The 21015-nt window shown below is 36.8% G+C and overlaps 1 protein-coding gene across 11 annotated transcripts in view; it reads left to right on the forward strand.

The window, feature by feature from the left end:
* The window catches only part of LOC129727911 (polypyrimidine tract-binding protein 2), a 594233-nt gene that overhangs the window by 166925 nt on the left and 406293 nt on the right, over window positions 1–21015 (forward strand). For 6 of the 11 annotated variants that reach the window (XM_055686193.1, XM_055686253.1, XM_055686243.1 and 3 more), the window contains one exon: window positions 8918–9721. The exons of 4 other annotated variants lie outside the window; for them this stretch is intronic. The gene's annotated coding sequence lies outside the window, so the exon portion shown is untranslated. The remainder of the gene's footprint in view (window positions 1–8917; window positions 9722–21015) is intronic. One more of the 11 variants, XM_055686216.1, reaches the window with a different exon arrangement.

Consider the following 21015-nt stretch of genomic DNA (forward strand, 5'->3'; position numbering starts at 1 on the left):
ATCGCTGATTAAAGTAAATATTTAGAGAAGGCACATTAAAAAATATCGAAGCTTGCGTCGTCGTCCTGCGCGACTCCGTGCGTCTGTACGTGGTGCGAATGATGGAGCGGAGCGATGGGTAACGTAAGAGGAAGCGATAATGCTACGTTTATTACCATTTTTTTCTGCTGTCGCTTGCACCTTTTTGTGACACCATAGGCGGGAGGTAGCTGTCAAATCCTCGTTCCCGGTGGGACGCGACTTTCATTAGAATCAGGAATCGGTGTGGTGCCTGTGACACATGTTTCCACTGCCGCAACCGTAACCTACGTGCGCTGCTCTGCGGGTTGTAAATCAACGGTGAACTATCGATGGCTATCGCGGGCAGTGGATGTTTACACTAACAGGCAGGTTTCATGCCGAAATTTCGAATTCATTCGTTTTGTTTCGGGGTAAGGTACAGAGTCATCCCCTCACACCCTGGCAACTCCACCGTTCGAGCTCTATGTGCTAAGGAAATAATTACCTGCCGGCCGTCGTCCAATGGCACATAGTTTATTGTTTCTAGAAGCATGTTTTATCGTGGCGGTGGCAGATGCTAAAACACCCTTGTTTACATTATCAAATTGACGTTCGGCTTTCAGCGGCTTAGCGTAACAAATCGCGCCCCTGGTGTGGGCAAATGGTGTAGCTCAATTTGACCTCCACTGTGCCATTCCCGCTGTTAGATTGGTTTGATTCAGTGTTCAAACTTTTTTTTCAAGTTCATCTCTCGATCTCAGTGTCATCATGCATACTGGAAATTTTGTGTAGATTTTTTGCCAGTATAGGTAAAAAATTGAAGTAAGTTTACCATCATTAGGTCCATGCTCTTTTAGTGCGCTACTGTGTATTATAAAAATTGGCAACTGGACACACATGTTTATGTGAATTAAATTAGTCTTTTGGACAACGATAAACAGTTTGCCACAAAAGTCACGAACTATGATTTCGGTTCTATTCCTATCAACCGAAAAGATTCATTATTATAAATTGGAAAGAACAAAACTCAAAAGTTTGTGAAAATATATAAAACTGTCTTTCATGTCCTTTCTACAGGAGTAGGAACTTCCTACGTTTTACAGTTGGGAAAATAATATATAAAACACGAAATAACACATCCGATTCAAGCGATATTCAAAAATGAAACAGTTGTAGGGTATCGGACGTCTTCGACAGTGGTTTTCTTCGGTAGGTTTTTGCATAAGATTGCTGTATGAAACCTGACGATTTAGAACCACTGCCGAATACGTTCGATACCCTCAATGTGCATTGAGTGAATCGAATATGCATGAAATCCTTTTCATCCAATTTTTTTAAAGGAAACAAACTTCAACTTAAGGGCGTTCAATCTCTTATCTCTTTAACGAATTTAATTTTGTATAAATAGCTTGACCAGTTTTTTTGTAATCATGAACGCCAATCAAGCACGTGCCGTCGATTGTTAATGAGTCCGTAATTTTGTTTCATATTTTATTTCTTGAATAAAAAACAAATCCCATGTCTTAACTTACATTTAAATAAATGCAAAAGACTATTTGTTCGTGGTGTTTTTTTTTTCACTCCCAATTAAAACCAACTCTGACTGATGAGGAGAATGCCCCCTTTAAGCGATATCGATTACATTGGTTTATCCATTCAAGTTACTTTTTTGACCAGTCTGAAAAGTTCTGTAATATGATGAAATTGCTAAATTACTATTAATCAATATTATTAACAAAACAAAAATGAAACGAAAAATATTGAAATATGACAGATGCTAAAAGTTGGTAACTAAGAGCTGTACGGTTCAACATTATCATCAACATCATATTGCATAATTGTATTTTGATTGTTATTAAAAATGTTGAAATTAGAAAAAAATCTTTGAAGCAAAACTTGTAAGCAAAAACTGGTCTTACGTTTCTTATTTTATCAAAGGTTTGATAAAAATATCAAGTTTCGATGAAAAAATAATTTTAGGGGAAAATACACGACTTTTTTAATTCAGTGAATAATTAAGCGTTTATTTTCTCATTTTTTTTCAAATTAAACCTAACACAGCTTGAAAACGGATGCACTCATGATGTTTAATATGATATGCTTTTCGATTTGGAATGACTATTTCGCGGTGGCGAAAACCTGGAAGATCAAGGAATGTCAGAGAATTAATTTTTCGATCAGGGAAATCAGAGAATATCAGGGAAAACTGAAAAATATTCAGGGAAAAAATTTTAACCGAAAGGCGATTGTTTTGCGAACACCAGTGCAAAAACTGATTGAGCATAAAAGGCTACTTCAGGACGGCTCGGTTTCATATCCGATTGAATACTGTGAACAGAGTTGCGTTGAACTACGTTGCCTTTTTTACGCCGAATACTGAAAAATACCTGGGAATTATTGTTATATTTGAGAGAATGTCAGGGATAATCAGGAAATTTGATCTTGAAAACTTGTTCGCCACCCTGTTGAAACTTAACCAGCTATAATTTTTTTGCTGACAAATCTATAGAAATGACATCACTAGTTTTATTTTACTTTGGAGCACGCGGAACTGATGGCGTTAGCATTTTACTTGTGAGCAATTCCACAAAAAAAGGCGCGCAACCAATTTAATCGACCTTTTTTGATTTGTCTGAAACTTTGCATACACGTTTCCATAGGCAAAAGAAAGAAAAATTTTGGAACACGACTCATTTTTGAGAAGCTATTGAAAAATGCTAAAACGGTTTGTTTTATCGGTGTGACGTCTTCGGCAAAGTTGTAGATACTAATTTTGTCTTTCCAAAAAAAATATACACTCTGAAAAATAAAATTCATTTTGAGAAAAAGTGAAAAGAAAAATTAAAAATTAATTATCTAAAAAAGCTCATTTAAAAAAATATTTTTTGTTTTATGAAAACTACAAAACAATCACCTAAACAAAGTAACCGGTTCGATCATGGCGAAATCAATTAAAAAAAACTATTATATTTTGGAAAAAAAACTTAATGATTTTTTTCAGTTGAATCCAAGATGAAAATATAACATGTTTTTGGACAAATATCATGTTTTTCCATAAAAAGAAAATCTCAAGATTTACGGAGATAGAGGGTTGTGAGAAATCTTTTAACGCTTTGTCAAAAAAAAAAACCTTACAAAAAGCGCATTCAACTACATTAATAAAGTTGAATGGTCTTGATTCAAGATTCTCGAGAAAATTTACCTATCTGTAGACTCCTTAGTAGCCTCATTGTGGGTTCTTCATCCTGGCTGTCTGTATCTAACAACTACAAGAAATATGTTTGGTTAAACGAAAAAAGTTAAACGAATAATTTACAGGAACTTTCAAAACTATACAGACAGTATTTTGTAAATGCAAATGCTCTATAGACTCGTACACAAATAAACAAGCTTATTTTAATAACCAGAATGAATAAAATAATTGAAAGATCTAAAAAATTATAGGATTAACGAAAAAATTACGCAAAAAATTGAAGCAAAGAAATCTATTCTTTCTACTTTCTTTTCTACGTTATACCTTTTTGCACATGCTTTGACCGTTGAACGTTACTTAGTAATATATGTCTTACCTCTCTCTAAGACTGTCCTGAATTTTTTAGGATCATCATAAAAGGAAGACGAACATTGTTCGTCTACTTCAAATATGTTACCATTGTAAAGTTACCATGTATTCTGAAGTTATGACACGCATTTATTGAAGCTCAGTATCGCAGGCTGGGTATTAGTACAAAATTGATGTTATCACAAAAAAGCCTAGCTATTTCGCTATATCATTTTGTAGATTCACACGATATCGCCATTTTGACCCTGACCCAATAACATCCGATTAAACCGATTTTTAAAAAGAGGGTTCAATATTTTTTAGTTTTTTCATCACGTACTATGCAATATCTCGAAACCACTAACATAAGTGCGCGTGCTGCTGTTGAGCAAACGTCACCGGCTGGTGGGAGTGTGATTTTGCGTGGCGAATGTGCCGTCAAAACGCATTAGGTCTGAAAATATTTCCCAATTGAAACAATTATAGCTCACCCGTGTACGCGTAAGCGCAGGAGTACCGATAAAACTCAAAATGAACAACATTGTTTGTCGTTATACTATGTGACGAATTAATGGCCGCTTTGGCGACGTTGATGACCGTTCGCTCCGTTTCCGTGCGGCCGGAAGCACCGAAGACAGATTTGAGCGAACGCAAGCAGCATAGGCTAATTGTTTATTTAGCTAGTAAATTAGACAGTTTGCGCTGCTTAGGCGTCGCTGCCGAGCGATTTAACTAATGCTAATGAGTGTTTCTTTTGCGGGTAAGATTTCGAATACCTAGAATAACTCAGTCAGCTGTCAAATGTCTCCAACTTTGAAGTTTTCCTTGTACGCGGATGCCATGCAATTTAGACATCAATCATCATATGGGCTGATGATGGATGTGAAAATCTCCAGAAACCCATTTGATTAATTAGCTTTTTGATAAGTTCTACTCCATCCCGCGGGAAGTGCTAATTCGCCAAAATGCCTCCCATCGAAATCGACTTAACCGCGACTGGTTGCAGCAGTGCCAATGAACTTGACTTCGAATATTTGAACGAGGAAGAAGCATCCGAACTCAAGACTCCGAAGAAGTATCCGCGCAGAGTTCTGCTTTGTTCATTCTGCCCTGCTGTAGCCACACAAGTGTGCAGAAACTTTTTTTCCTCGTTTTACGAAGCAGTGCTGTCAGTATAGGTGGGGTTTTTCAACTGGCAGAACCGCAGCAACCACACTCTCTGATCGACTAACCCTAACGGAGTGAGCTCTTGGGACTGGACTCCAAGAGTAGGTTCAGTGGCGGTTTATCGGAGGAACGAACAAAGAACCAGAGTACACCCGGACGATTGTACACCCGAGCAGAGCTCTCAACTCAAGCAAATCCAGCGGAGCACCAAGCGGAAAGTTGTTTTGGTTACTGGACAAAATCGGGCTTCGATATAATTTTTTTATTCTCTTGACGTGCGAGAATCACGTTTAATTCTCTGTTTTCACAGAATTTAGTATAGTTTTTATTAAATTTAAAATACTTCTATAAAGTAAAAGTACAGAAAGAATGTTTTCAATATGAAATGCCATAACAACAAACCAAAAAATTCTGAAAATGGTAGTATATAAATGACTTAGTAATAATTCCCGAATATCGCCCCGTTGTGCAACGAAGCGACGGTGCGATATTGTTGAATAAATATTGAACATATTTTGATATGTGTATAAACCAAACTCGACAACTTTCGCCGAACGTCGACGAATACGCCAGGTTGATTTGCTCATACCAGCCAGCCGTTGCTGCTGGGTTCTTCCCGTTTGATTTTCCAACAGCCCACCCAACCCAACTGGTGGAAATTCATCATCATCATCAAATGAGCGAGTGGAAAAAGCGGCGGCAGAGGCTCGACCGAAGCAGAATTGTTAATCATTTTTGGCATTGTTTCGCGAGTTCAAGCTGAACACAGAGGCTCGCTGTCTCCCTACCGCTCGCACACACAATTACATGAATTGACACCGTCACAACTACAATGTATGTCGATGGGTTATTAGCTCGTGGCTTGGTAACAGCTGGCACGATAACTGAGCAAACATTACCACCTCCCGTTCTTCCCCACTGTACCTGTTCCACGTGACCGTCGTCATTTTCTGGAGCTGAAAATTTGAAGCTAACCCAAGTGTGCTCCGTACAATCGACAGCGCGGAGAATCCGCCGCAGTGTGTCAGCAAATTTTTCACCATTCAATCCACTCTCTGACGACTGTCGGAAAACCGAACTTCTCCACTTGCTTCCACACGAATAATGATAAACTGCTGAAGTTGTCAAAACAGTGACCGTGGAAAAATAAAGAGCGGACGGACGGGAAGTCGTCGGAATGAATTATTCACTGAGGGATGATTGTAAGTATTATTCAAATACATTTCACGGTGCTGAAATTCATGAGACTGGGTAATGTCACACAATGTCGCGTTGCTATCAACAAAAACACAAACCTGCGTGTTGTACAAAACATCACGTTTTCGAAAAATTAGCCATGTGGATCGATAGACAAATTAGGACAAAATTGTACACGAATAATAATAATAACAATTTTGCTTGAAATGTTCCACGAATATTTTTTGCGATAACCAAATGAAACAACCTGTTAGCCGTTGTTCATGTTAATGATACCTGTTTGATTTGGAGAAATTTCTTACCACAAACATTTTCCTTCTGATAATTCACTCAAAGTGAGAATAAAGTATGTTTTTCCAAGATTGAAATAACCTTTTGATCTCTTCGGAACTACAACTAGCAGATATATTTTTTGTTTAAAAGTCACGATGAAACTTACCGAATGTGTATTTTATTGCAACTTTAAAATATAAAAAAAAAGAATGAATGAATGAAATATTACCATATTACGTGACCATTATATGGTGAAATATTAATAATACACTAAAGTCGCTTTTTACGCGGGGGATACGTGCCGCGTAAAAAAAACCGCGTAAATTCCGGAGTCCGCGTAAATTCCGGAATCCGCGTAAAAAAAACCGCGTAAATTCCGGAATCCGCGTAAAAAACCGCGTAAAATCCGGAATTCGCGTATAAAAACCATCGTTAATTTTGCATTCCGAGTGAAGGGGAACCGAAATCCGGGCAAAAAAAAATACCGCGTAAATTCCGGAATCCGCGTAAAATAAACCGCGTAAATTCCTGAATCCGCGTAAAAAAACCGCATAAATTCCGGAATCCGCGTAAATTCCGGAATCCGCGTAAAAAGCGACCTTAGTGTACTCAGTATGCAAGTCGGTTTTCCATTTGTAAAGGTTGTGAAGGGATTTTAAAAAACTTCTAGAAACTTTCAAATTGATCTTTGATTGAACTGTTGCAAAACGCTTCTAAAAATCAAAACACTACAAAAAAGTAGAAAATCAGAGTAAAGAAGGTAATCGTTTATCATTAGGTGCGTTACAATAATTAACTAGAGAAAGTTATCACGAATCATGCTCGAAATTGTCGACGAACCAAAAAAAAAAAAGATCTTGAATTGATACCGAAATCAAACTATAACTATAAAAAAATTACAAATATTTTACAATAAAATCAAGCCTCTTACAAATCAATTCCAAAAGTGCAAACTAATTTTGAATCAAGTCCAAAATAACTAAAAGGTTTGTTAAAAGGCCTAATAAAAATAATGAAATAACAGAGAAATTTAAACTTATCGAGAATTAAAATTTTTCATAACTTATGAATTAATTTTCTAAAATATTCCTAAAAACTGAAAAAGATAGGAATATTTGATATTTTAAATATCAAATTGGGCTTCCGCACATTGAAAATGATAAGCGACTAACTTACAAAATTACAACAAAGACAAATAAAAGTATAATTTACTCCTTACAATCTCAATCTCTTGACGGTTTTTTTTACTGTTGCGAAGTGAATGAACTGGAATTCATTGAGTCCGTGATTGTTGTTCTTGTCTTTATCCATATATGGAATATTTCGAAACGGGTGCTCTTGAAAATGCAGGTATCGGACAATAAACGTCACGATGATGTGTATGCTACTAATCGAAGATCGGAACTAAGGTTTCCTGGTTTTCAATGTTGAACAAATCGTACGGGGTGATTGAACACATATTTTCACAAACGGTGAAATGTTTCAATTCATTCATTTGGGGGTGAGGTCGTATTTCTAATGTGAAGTTTTTTCTCCGGTGACTAACTTCAGAATTTCTTGGTAATTTTCCTGTATAAGCTTCATTTTCAATTGTGTACTCTATGATTTGCCCAAAATGTAATAAAAGTGTAGAACATTGTTTTTAAATTGCTTGTATGTCTGTAAAGTATGATGTTCTGCAACGTATTTATAACTCTGTTCTAACACGATGAGAACACAAGTTGGGTTTTTTATGCTCTTACTAATTAAGGTCGAATCATAAAGGTAAACTTTTAGTTTAGTGGTTGATATAAGTAGATTTTTTTTTCCATTGTTTATTCTGAAAAGTTTGCACTATGTTCTATATCTTTGCTTTAATATTTATATAAGATAAAGTGGACTAATAAAATCCCAAAGTAATGCACCTAATTTACATGTTGTATTTACCTAATTACTTCACATGTGTTAGCATATTCTTTTCAATCTTCAACTCTCTTTTTCTCTCTTTCTAGCCTTTTTAAATATCACCTTTTCTCTTCCTTTTGTATACCCTTTCCAACTTGTCTTATTCTCTCTGCTTTTTCCTCTATGTCGAAGACCGTGTCTCCGCTGGTTGGCGGTAACAAAAACGGCAAAAGCGCTTTCCTAACCTTGACTTATCTCGCGTCTTGTTTGTGTATTTACCTCAAGGTTCATCATTTTGCATCTTCTCTCCATGCCTGCTCTTCAAGGGAGTCAGTTTACGCACTCACACTTACGTAACGCTGACCTCTGCGTAACCACCTGTGCGCGAATCCGTTGTTCTTTACCTCTTTTTTTCTCTACCCATTTCACTGTTCCAGATACATGTTATTCTTTCTTCAGCGTGTTGTTTAGTCTTGTATGTATATATGTGTAATTTTATCCTTGTATATATGAGTAATGCATTTTTAGACTCTACCGCTTTGCAATCTCTTCTTTCTCTCGCTTACCCCGCTTACAGTTGCAGCTTGTCTGCCTGTATGGCGCTCAGGTTTTTCGAATTGAATTCCCAAATAAAAAAGAAAAAAATACCACCGTCATGCAGGCCGTCTTTATGCTTCCTCCCTCTCTTCTATGTCCATTTTCATGGCGGCAGCAGTAGCACCATCATGATTACCAACAGCATCATCACCATCATTATCATCATCTCCATCAAGCCTCACAACACTTTCCTCCCGTCTTGTTAGGTTCTTTTCCGCCGATGTTCCAATGTTGTCCAATTTTTTCTTCTACTTCCAGCAGTTCTAAGTGTGCCTTCGGAAGCGAGAGTCCACTTCCCGCAGAGTTGCGTGCGTGCCCTAAAATTTGGTCCTTTCACACGACAGAGCTAAGTACTACACATATCGGCTCATATCTCAGGACAAAGAGAGAAAAAGGGAGAGAAACGAAAAGATAGGTTAGGAGAAGGAAGAGCAAGTGTTGAAAGTGAAGCTTTTTCTTCGTAAATACCCTCGGTCCTTTTGCTGGTTGAAGGGAAAAGGAAATTTCATCTGAAAGGAAAAGTGTTGTTGTCTTTAGTGAAGAAAGAGAGAAAGTTCTGATAGCGGAGAGAAAAGAAGTATAGTAAAGAAAATCGAGAGCGTAGGATTTGAAAGAGTGCGTTTGCGACGATTAGACTGGAGCAAAGGTTGGTTCTGTTTTATCGATAAAGAAACAGATGCACACCACCTATGAGTTCATGTTCTCGAAAATATTTGTTGAAAGTTAGTTCTGATAGTGCGTGATAGTTATTTGATGCGATAATTCGTGTTATAAAAGAAAGAAAAAAAATTAAGAGGGAGAGAGCGTTCTTTTCGAAGAGCAAGAAAACGAAAACAAGTGCAATCCCACTAGAACAAAGGTCATTGAACTCTTTGGCGGAATATAGGTGCGAACTACGCTTGCGTTATTAGGTTGGCTAAAGGCACAGAAGTAACAACAACAACAACAACCGCACAACAAACCAGCAATCGATGTGTTAGTTTTTTTCGCGCTTCACCAACACACGCTTCTGAATTGTCCCACCGCATCGGCACATATATGTGCAAATTTTCCTAAATTTGGGTAAGCGCTAATAAGTTAAGGTGACCCTTATTCATGCGTGTGTCGGGCTTCAACCTTACTGATGACATTTCGATGACATTGACTTTCACTGACTGACTGAATAACTCAAACATTCAAATGGTAATATCACTGAGAACAAATTGTTTCTGTCCTTGATTTCCTCTTCGTCACAAATCTACATAAATTGCATATGCAACCAAATTCACCAAACTACTGATCTCGAACAGAAAAAAAATTACCATGGTTTCAATATTCATAACTGGCACCTTTATCTCCTGTTGTAGGTAACGATTGTTTCTCGGTATATTCGAACGAGTGATCTCCTCTATTCATCAAACATCGTGAGGCCATTTCTCGGACCAAGCAGCCCTGAATGATGCGAGCTTTGGCTCACAGGAAAGCGATCACAATCAATTGCCTTAATTAACATACACTCACAATCCGGCGTTCGTTCCATTCGGCGCTCGACAATGCGGGACAAACCCGTCAAACCAATGTCTCTCTTCCTCTACATTCGGAGGTCCGGCTGTGTGATTGTGCTGCGCTGAAATGCCGATGCCAGTTGACAGACGGCAGTACTCCCGTCATAGTTTATTAAAGTCAATTGAACAATAAATAAGTTACCCACCGTACGAAGCGAAGTCTGAACGATCCATCCATCGGACGACTGTGGATGCAACACAAGCACAACGACAAGTTTAACAATAACAATGTCACCCTTGTGCAAGCTCCGGGTGCTGCCGACGGTCGAAGGTTGCCCTTTTCGCTCTCTCATACCGACTCGGGACCAACCTACCGATGGCATTACGGGAGCACAGTGCACTCACTCAAGGGCTTGAGTAAATAAATTCTGCTAAATTTACTTACATTTCTGGAGTGGCAGTGGATCGCATAATGAAACGCATCGTCTGAGCTTTTGTGTACGATAGCAAGCAGAGTATGTGCATGTGCGATTGAGATAGGTTTTCATTTTGATCATTTATGGTTGTTAATAATCATGATAACCGGCGCGCTACTTTTACAACCATGCTTTCAACCTTCCAGCGTTCAAGAGTTGTTGCAACGCTACATAAAGCTTTTCATGTTTATTCCAAAGATTGTTTGTAGGGTTGCATTTAATCCCTTTATAAGGCCGTGGAAACTGCGCTAGGAACTGACACAAGCTATTTTTTCTAAAGCATAAGCAAATGACGCTTTTCGCGCAAGCTTGACTGAACCCTCTCGTATTTAATAAAACTTGGTGGGTGTATGAACCTTTCTAAGCCTAGCCACTTAGTTTTTTTTTCAAAAATCGATCTAGACTAACATTGGATAAGGGCTACCTTTTTCCAGTATAGGATCTCAGCTTCAGTTTTTTTTATTCAAGAAATTTTGATGAATAATATTGAAAAGTAAAACTGAAGCAATTATTTTGAGAAGAGTGTGATATTCAAATCTAAAATAAAATAAAACGCTTAGTTTAACGTTAACAAGGCTTTCGTGTTTAAATTTTTTTGTCGTCCTTCGTGCTCATTTCAAGATGGCTTGACAAAGTATTTTTTTTAAATTCTTTTAGCACCAATATTTAGTGGTTAATTTGTGGTTTCGAAATCCAATTTGTGGTATTTTGTGGTTGAGTAATTTCTGAGAAATTTTCAGAAAACTGAGTCAAGCCATCTCTGAAAATGATTCCGCTTCAAATGAATCGGACAACGATGATATATACATCAATCGAAAGCTCTTAATTTGGGGTTCACGAAAATGTAGTTTTTGTAGGCATAGTTCATATTAAAATAAGTAAAAAACTATTATTTAAATTTTTGAACATTGTTTACCTCTTGTTGTCCACACCGACCGTACGCGGCGTTTGTTGAGCATAGTACTGGCACCTGCCGATGTTAGTGCTAGTGGGTTATCTAGAACATATCGACAGTCGTTCATATACACTAAGGTCGTTTTTTACGCGAGGGATGCGTTCCAAATTTGTATGGGTCCGCGTAAAAAACGACTTTTTTGAGTTGCAAATATAACAAAGAAAACCGTCCTAAAACGTTAAAACCTCGTTTGAATATGATCTAGAGCCTAAAATTCAATATTTTAAATTTTGAGCTTTTACACCAAAAATTGGGTTTTTTTTTTAAATCTGATATATGATCACTCGTGGCCTGAAACGGAAAACGTGATTGAAACGAGGTCGATAGCTTGTACCGTTTTTGAGTAATGGAGGAAAGCAACCCGCGTAAAAAACCGCGTAAAAAGCGACCTTACTGTATACGGCATACAGTTGTCGCTGCCGTTGAAAGCTTTTTTGTTTTATTATTCAGGGGGTAGTTGTAGTAGCATATTCCTGAGACGAGAAAATATCGAATTTTAATTCTAGTCAGGACTCACACCTTTGGGCATTTACCATGCGTTTCAACCGTTCCCTACAGTTCTAAGGCCCATTCCCGATCTTCAGGCATCATTCCGGTGTCTAAAATACCCAACAGTCGAATACAGTTGCGTAGTTGGTTACAAAAATATTATTATATTTATCGAAACAAAAAATTGTTCTTTATTATTATCAGGCTGTAATTTATTCCAAGAGTTAAAACGTATGTGCTAATAGATTTTAACATATAATAGATTTTGTATGAGAAAGACCAGATCACATCCCAAGGTGTATTAATTTAGGTTTTTTTTTTTCAAACAATCGGTACACGGCAAAACTACATTTCCGGAAATGGTTCGACCGAAGATCGAGAAAATTACGCTCGCATGTCTACGTAAAACTTCACTTATTTTGAGGAAATTTACGTAAAACACACGGAGGCTTGTCAACTACAAATATCTGCTAATTGATCAACATTTGCATTCCGCAGCAAATCTGCACATATAGTATCCCTGCTGTTTACATACTGTTTAACCTAGAAATACTCAGAGGAAGAGATTCGCGGTGAAAAAGATCGCCAATTCGGCAGCTGGGTTTCATATGTCAGAGGTGCCAGATCTCTTCTCAAAGCGCAATGTTGACTAACATTCGACTTGTATAATCGGTGGTGACGGTGAAAGTCCTTAAGAATAGTGAAGTGCTTCGCAAAAACTGTTAAGGTGATATATTTTATGCTTATGTTTAATTTTATACACCTTCACTTATTTTGTTACCTATACACAAGGTTTGTTGAACTCCGGGTAAAAATCACTCATTCATTGGCAATAGAACAAAAAATCGTATAGAAATGAACACGTTCTTTTTTGTACCTGATTGCAATACCTCTCAATGTGGTGTTACCTTTCTTGTTCGTTTGGCTCCAATTTTGACGGTTCGTTTGGCTCACCGCATATCTCTCCCTCTGAGTATCTCTAGTTTCACCATTCTCATCGCTACACGAAAGCTTTCTGAGAAAAAATCATCTTGATGGTCTACCAGCGCCGCGTACGATCGGTGTTGACAACAAGAGGTAAACAATGTTCAAAAATTTAAATAATAGTTTTTTACTTATTTTTTATGAAGTATGCCTACAAAAACTAAATTTTCGTGAACCACAAATTAAGAGCTTTCGATTGATGTATATATCATCGTTGTCCGATTCATTTGAAGCGAAATCTTTTTCAGAGATGGCTTGACTCAGTTTTCTGAAAATTTCTCAGAAATTACTCAACCACAAATTACCACAAATTGGATTTCGAAACCACAAATTAACCACTAAATATTGGTGCTAAAAGAATTAAAAAAAAAAAACTTTGTCAAGCCATCTTGAAATGAGCGTCCTTCGTGCTTCCTTTTCTCATCCGGAATTAGAGCGTAAATAATGATTGCGGGGCTAAGGCAGTACTATGTTTAAATTCAAATAACAGTTTCTCCTAGCTGAGATTCGAACATACGACGACTGACTTTTTGGACGTACATCGAAATCAACTAAGAATTAGATTAGTTTTTTCATCAGAACTTGATATTTGAATGTAAAATGGATCAATAATGATTGAATGGTTTTCAATTATTAAGATATGCAGTACACAACTGCAAATCTGGATTGATCAACCGAACGATGTAGTTTGCCCTTCTGTCGCATTTTTTGTGATCTGATTGACGCTTTATGATTTGCACGAAAATAAAACATAAGCAACGCAAAACCTTTTTAAAGCTGATGTCTTGAAAGTAAAGATTTTTATGACAATGATAACACTGCCTAATGTTCCATCGCCAATCTATCTAAACATATAAAAATGCAGTCCTCCTGTCTGACTGTCTGTTCCATATAGGCTCGGAAACTACTGCACCGATCGGCGGGAAATTTTGTATATAGGGTTTTAAAGGGCCGGGAAGGTTACTAAGATAGTTCGAGACCCCTATCTATAAAAGGGAGGGGTCCCATACAAATGAAACACAAATTTTGCACAGCACCACAGCACCAATTAAGCAAATACAACCAAATTTGGCATGCGAATTCTAGGTTCCAGGGGTAACAAATATGTCCACAGTGGTTCCATACTCCGCCCTATTCCGTAAGGGAGAGCTGCCACACAAATGAAAAACAAGTTTCTTCACATCTTGAGAACTAACCAAGTAAATGGAACCAAGCCTATAAAAGTTTTAAAAGCCGAAAAATATTTCCATGGTGTTTCGACACTCCTTCCTCTTCTGGAATGGAGGAGTCCCATACAAATGAAACCCAAATTTCGCCAACTTGAGAACCAATCAAGCAAATACAACCAAATTTTGCATATGAATGTTTTTGGGGGTAACAAATTGCTGAGCCTCTTCCGGAGGACTCTGCCGGGATATGTGATATATTTTCCAAAAAAAAGCCATGCTGGTTGGACACCCCTCCTTCTTCCGTAAGGGAGGGATCTCATACAAATGAAACACAAATGTCTGCCCATATCGAGAACTAATCAAGTAAATGGAACCAAATTTGGCATGTACATGTTTTCAAAACAAAAAATATTTCCATGGTGGTTCGGCACCCTCCCTCTTGTGGAAGAGATGGCTGCCATACAAATAAAACACAAATTTCTTCACATCTCGAGAACTAAGTTTTTAGAACCAAAAAATATTTCCATGGTGATTCGAGACACCTCCCTCTTCTGAAATAGAGGGCTCTCATACAAATGGAACACAAATTCATTTACAACTCCAAGATTAATAAAGTAAGTGGAACCAAATTTGGCATGTGGAGGTTTTCGGGAGCAAAAAAATATTTTAGTAGTGGTTCGACACTCCTCTCTCTTCTCAAAGGAAGGGCTCTTATACAAATCGAACATAAATTTCTATGGTGGTTTGGCACTTCTCCGTACTCTGGAAGGAGGGTGGTCTCCCAGACTATTTAAACAGAAATTTCAAAATTCCCCTCCAGACGCCATTTTTTAATTTAATATGGAAACTTCTGGTTTCTGTAAACCAGCTGAACATGACCGAATACCACCCAATATGGGTGTTATGGAACCAGAATGAGACTCAAAGGCCACGAATATTCTCCAAATACCATTCTGAAATCCGAGATGGCGACTTCCGGTTTCAGAAAAAAACAGCCGAAAGCAATTAAAAACTACCCAGCATGGGAATTTTCGGAATCGTAATGATGCACTGAAGCCACAAATCGACCTCAATTACGCGATACCGCGCTAACTCAAAAAAAAAAAAATTATGAATTTTCGAATTAACGTGGGTTCGGAACCAAAATGTCTAAGTGTTATTTAGTAAATGACTTAGTAAAAAGAAACCTCTCGCCCTCCTAAAAATCTGGAATGACCGTCGAAGAGGACAATTTTAAAAACTGGTAGAGCGTCTCGGTTTTTTTTTCTAAAGCTGGTTCACTTCCAAAGGATTTTTCTATTAACGTGGTTTTATTACGCGGATTTTTTAATTAACGCGGCTTTTTATTCGGATTTTTTAATTTAACGCGTTTTTTAAGCGGATATTTTTTTTTGTTAGGGAATGAGAATTACGTTGTCCATTGATGTGAACTTTTGTGATAGCGGATATTCGAATTAAAGCGTTTTTTTCGCGTTTTTTCACGAGGTACGTATCCCACGCGTACAAAAACTGACTAAAAATATTTCCAAAACCATAAAGAATAAATTTATTTTTATTTGAAGCGTTGGAATCCAAGCGCATCGATTTCACTATAACCCGTATCAAACCGAACAAAAAATAGTTGAAAACCTTAAGACAATAGTCGCTAGGCCCAAAAGTCGATATTTATACATTTATACATAAAATATAGAGTAGCTGTGAACAAATAATTTACTTAGCGACGTGTTCATTAACACTTAAATGACGAAAGTATTGAATTATATAAAAAAGCAAACAATATTTTTAAAGTGATTGAAAACATCCTTACGGAATGGTGAATGCTTCATAACCAATTTGAAAGTGTTGTCTGTGTTTGGAAAGCTAACAGACAAAACTAGTCGAAAATGGCGTCGTTGAATGTGTGAAACCATCGACGAAATTTAGATTAATTTTTCGCTCGGGCTTACAAATTATTTAGAATTATTTGTGGGCTCTTTCCACTGTATCGATAATGAATGTAGCCTTTAAGAATGAGAACAGCTTTGTCAGGCTCTGAACAATATACGCTGATCTATTGTTTTTTACATTTGACAATAATTTAGTTACAGCCAGATCAGAAATGACAAATTTAAATGGTTGCCCGTTTTTTCAAAACCCTTTTTCTGTGCTGTTTCTTTTTTTTGCGGTCCCTATCTCTCGCACAAAAACAGATTTGAGTGTAATAATCGCATTGCGCATTGCTTTTTTCGACCAAAACCCAGTCGTTACTCATGTTTCGTAGCTATTAAAAAATTACATTATTATGTGATGTCTCACCATCAAACTACTGTGTGTGGATTTCCTGTTGCTTATCTATCTAGTACCAATTTGTTCTGACATTGAGGCAAAGGAAGTTCTAAGCATAGTATTTCGAACACCTACAATGCGACTACGTCCTGCACGTAAACTAACAGCAAAAACGCCAAAATATTAGAATGGTTAACATGTACCAGCTGGATTAAATCATAACAATGTGGCAGAAGTTTTGCGTTTCCACGCAGTAAATCTATTTTTTCGTGCTCTGTCTACGCTTGCTCCAACTCACTAACACCCCCTTTGTGTGAGTCAAAGTTAAACCTTGAGCGTGAGGGGTGTTTGTTCAAATTACAACAACCGGATGTGGGCTCAGTTTTGGCAACAACAATTTTTTCGACAATAATTGGATTTGTTTTGCACTGTGAATCGTTTTCAAACGTTGCGCACAATTGGCTTGTCAGTGTTAAATAGGGTTATTGATGTCGTGGTTGATAGTTTCCAAGACAGTGTTTACCGCATAAAAACTTCATAAATTATTCAACCCTTGAAGATGAATATCTCACCTAAGAGTGGCACAAGAAAAAAACTACCCAAAACGACCATCAAATACCAAAAAAGAATAACGATCATCAAACAGTGCGTCTTGAACTGTCCTACAGATCAGACGTTTTTTCGGTTGCTTGTGGACTGGTCTTTGACTGCCTATAGCTTCAAAGTTTGTGTTTTGTCAGTGTGTCTTTTAAAGACTACCTGAAAGTTATTTCCCATCAGTCTTTCTCAAGACTACCTACTTTTGAATTTAACATTTGTTTTAACTTTTTTCGTATCACCTGAAATGGCTGGACGGAAAAAGAAACCTCGCATCACTGCGGGGAGGAAAAGAGAGGCATCTCTTTCTGACACATCGAGTGTCTGTAGTGACAATCCTTTTGATATTTTGCCTGAGCAAGAAGCTGGTGAAATGGAAGTTACCAATAATGAAACTATACAAAATATAAAATTTTTAAAAAAGGAGAAAGTTCCACCTATTGTGGTAACTATTTCTTCTGAATTTAATATATTCAAAAAGGAACTTTCAACGTTTGTTTCTGACGTTAAAGTTACCTATCAAATTGGCCGTAGAGGTGAATGCCGCTTATTAGCCGACTCAGTAAAGGGTCGTGATCGTCTTGTTCAGTATTTAACTGACAAGATGTACAAATTTTTTACATATGACACCAAGAACGCCAAGCCGTTCAAGGTTGTCTTGAAAGGTCTCACCAACGATCAAACCGTTGATGAGATCAAACTTACTTTAACAGAATTACTTGGCATAGCCCCTACCCAAGTAATTCTAATGAAACAAAAATCACGAGGCGAAAACAGTCAGAGAACTGGAATTTCCCTTGTTAATTATTTAATTCATTTTAACCGCAATGAGGTTAACAACTTAAAATTTTTTGAAAAAGCACATGCTTTGTATAATGTGCGTGTAAAGTGGGAAATTTATAGGAAGTATGGCGGAGGTGAAAAGCATATCACCCAATGCCGTACTTGCCAACGTTATGGCCATGGTTCCAAATTCTGCAACATGGACCAAAAATGTCTTAATTGTGGAGACTCTTCTCACAAAAAGGACACATGTCCTGTGAAAGAGAGTAAAAATTTTCGCTGTGCGAATTGTAACGGCAACCATATGTCAAATTTTTATCAATGCCCAGTCCGTTTAGCAATTGTTAAGGCAAGGCAAGGTAAACAAAATTCAATTTCTCAATTAAAACCAACTTCAAAACAAAATTCTCCAAGCGTACCATTGACGCATAGTTTACCTACTCCTTTGCATACCCGTTTAACTTATGCACAGGTTACAGGTAGTTCGAACATTATACCGCCTAGTGTTGGTAGTTCGAAAATGACCGTTAATATGGGTAAGCAAAACACGCTAGAAAATAATTGTACACCTATTACTCCAGCTAATATTGCTGCCGAAAATATTTTTTCTAATGTCAACTGCCTGGGGCCTATTACGGCAGGTAAACTTTCTTTTTTGCAACAGGCAATGTTCGATCTTATGAACGCCATGTTGCAGGCAAAATCAATGTTTGAAGCCATTCAAATAGGCACAAATTTTACTATTAAAATTGTTTCTAATTTAAAATTTAGCAATGATTTTAAATAAAACAATTAAAATATTAAATTGGAATGCTCGCTCATTGAAGGCCAATGAGAATGAGCTTTTTAATTTTTTAACAGTAAATAATGTGCATATTGCAATTATTACTGAAACATTTTTGAAACCTAACATAAAATTAAAATATGATCCCAATTACGTGGTTCATAGATATGATAGGATTCAGGGTTCCGGCGGTGGAGTTGCAATTGTTATTCATCGCCGAATCAAACATCGTGCTCTTCCCCATCTTGAGACGAAAGTTATTGAAACTTTGGGAATTGAAGTTCAAACTGAACTTGGGATTTTATTTATTGCCGCAGCATATTTACCATTTCAATGCACACGCGAGCTCAAAAATTATTTTAAAGGTGATTTACAAAAACTCACCAGAAATCGTTCGAAATTTTTCATAATCGGCGATTTTAACGCTAAACATCGTTCATGGAATAATTCTCAAAGTAATTCCAATGGCAAAATTTTATTCAATGATTGTTCTTCAGGATACTATTCTATTTTGTCTCCGAATAGTCCTACATGCTTTTCTTCTGTAAGAAACCCTTCAACAATTGATTTGGTGCTGACAGATCAAAGTCATGTATGTAGTGATTTGATCACACATGCTGACTTTGATTCTGACCATCTTCCAATAACTTTTTCTTTATCACATGAATCAGTTTTAAACCCTATGAGCTCTGTTTTTAATTATAACAAAGCTAATTGGGAAAGATACAAAAATTATATTGAGAGAAATTTCAATAATGAGCTTGATTTGCAAAACGAAGTGAATATTGATTCCGCTTTGGAAGCATTAAAATGTGCAATTGTTGATGCCAGGAATTATTCTGTTCCAAAGGCTCAAGTGAAATTTGATTCACCAATAATTGACGAAAATCTTCAACTTCTAATTCGTTTGAAAAATGTCCGCAGACGTCAATATCAACGTTCTCGTGACCCTGTTTTTAAAACTATTTATAAAGATTTACAGAAAGAGATTAAACATAGATTTACTCTTCTGAGAAATCAAAATTTTGAGACTAAAGTTGAAAAATTCAAACCATATTCAAAACCATTTTGGAAGCTGTCGAAGATTCTTAAGAAACCTTCAAAGCCTGTTCCAGTTTTAAAAGATGGTGAACGTTTTCTTGTATCCAATGAACAAAAGGCTCAAAGACTTGCTCAGCAGTTTGAGAGTGTTCATAACTCAAATTTGAATTTTGTGAGTCCAATTGAAAATGAAGTCACACGTCAATTTGATTTAATTTCTTCCCAGAATTTTTTACCTGCAGAAATAATTGAAACTAACTTGAATGAGATTAAATCAATTATTAAAAATTTCAAAAATATGAAAGCACCTGGTGACGATGGAATCTTTAATATACTAATCAAACATCTCCCTGAGAGCACAATGGATTTTTTGGTGAAAATTTTCAATTGCTGCTTCAAAATTGCATATTTTCCCAAATTATGGAAAAATGCAAAAATTACTCCCATTTTAAAACCAGATAAGAACCCAGCTGAAGTTTCAAGTTATCGACCAATCAGTTTGCTTTCTTCAATAAGTAAACTGTTTGAGAGAGTTATTCTTAACAGAATGATGTCACACATCAACGAAAATTCAATTTTTGCAAATGAACAGTTTGGATTTCGCCATGGGCATTCCACAACTCATCAATTGCTCAGAGTTACTAATATGATACGAGCTAACAAATCTGAAGGTTATTCCACTGGAGCTGCTCTTTTAGACATAGAAAAAGCATTCGACAGTGTTTGGCATAAAGGTTTGATTGCGAAATTGCAAACTTTTAATTTTCCAATTTTCCTAATCAAAATTTTAAAAAATTATCTTACTGATCGAACTCTGCAGGTTGTCTATCAGAATTCAAAATCTGATAGATTTCCTGTCAGAGCAGGTGTGCCTCAAGGTTCAGTCTTGGGTCCAGTCCTGTACAACATATTCACTTCAGATCTTCCTGATTTGCCTCCAGGATGCACAAAGTCATTGTTCTGCGATGACACAAGCATTTCCGTAAAAGGAAAAAGTCTTCGTGTCATATGCAGTCGATTGCAGAAAAGTTTAGATATTTTTTCTTCCTACTTGCAAAAGTGGAAAATCTCTCCCAATGCTTCTAAAACTCAAATGATAATTTTTCCGCACAAGCCTAGGGCTTCTTTCCTCAAGCCAAACAATAATCACGTTGTCAAGATGAATGGGGTTATTTTAAGTTGGTCCGACAAGGTTAAGTACTTGGGACTAATTTATGATAAAAAACTTATTTTCAAAGAGCACATTGAGAGTATACAAGCCAAGTGCATCAAATATACGAGATGTTTATATCCTCTCATTAACAGGAATTCTAAACTTTGTTTAAAGAA

The sequence above is a fragment of the Wyeomyia smithii genome, chromosome 1, assembly GCF_029784165.1.
Source record: "Wyeomyia smithii strain HCP4-BCI-WySm-NY-G18 chromosome 1, ASM2978416v1, whole genome shotgun sequence".
Taxonomy (NCBI): Eukaryota; Metazoa; Arthropoda; class Insecta; order Diptera; family Culicidae; genus Wyeomyia; species Wyeomyia smithii.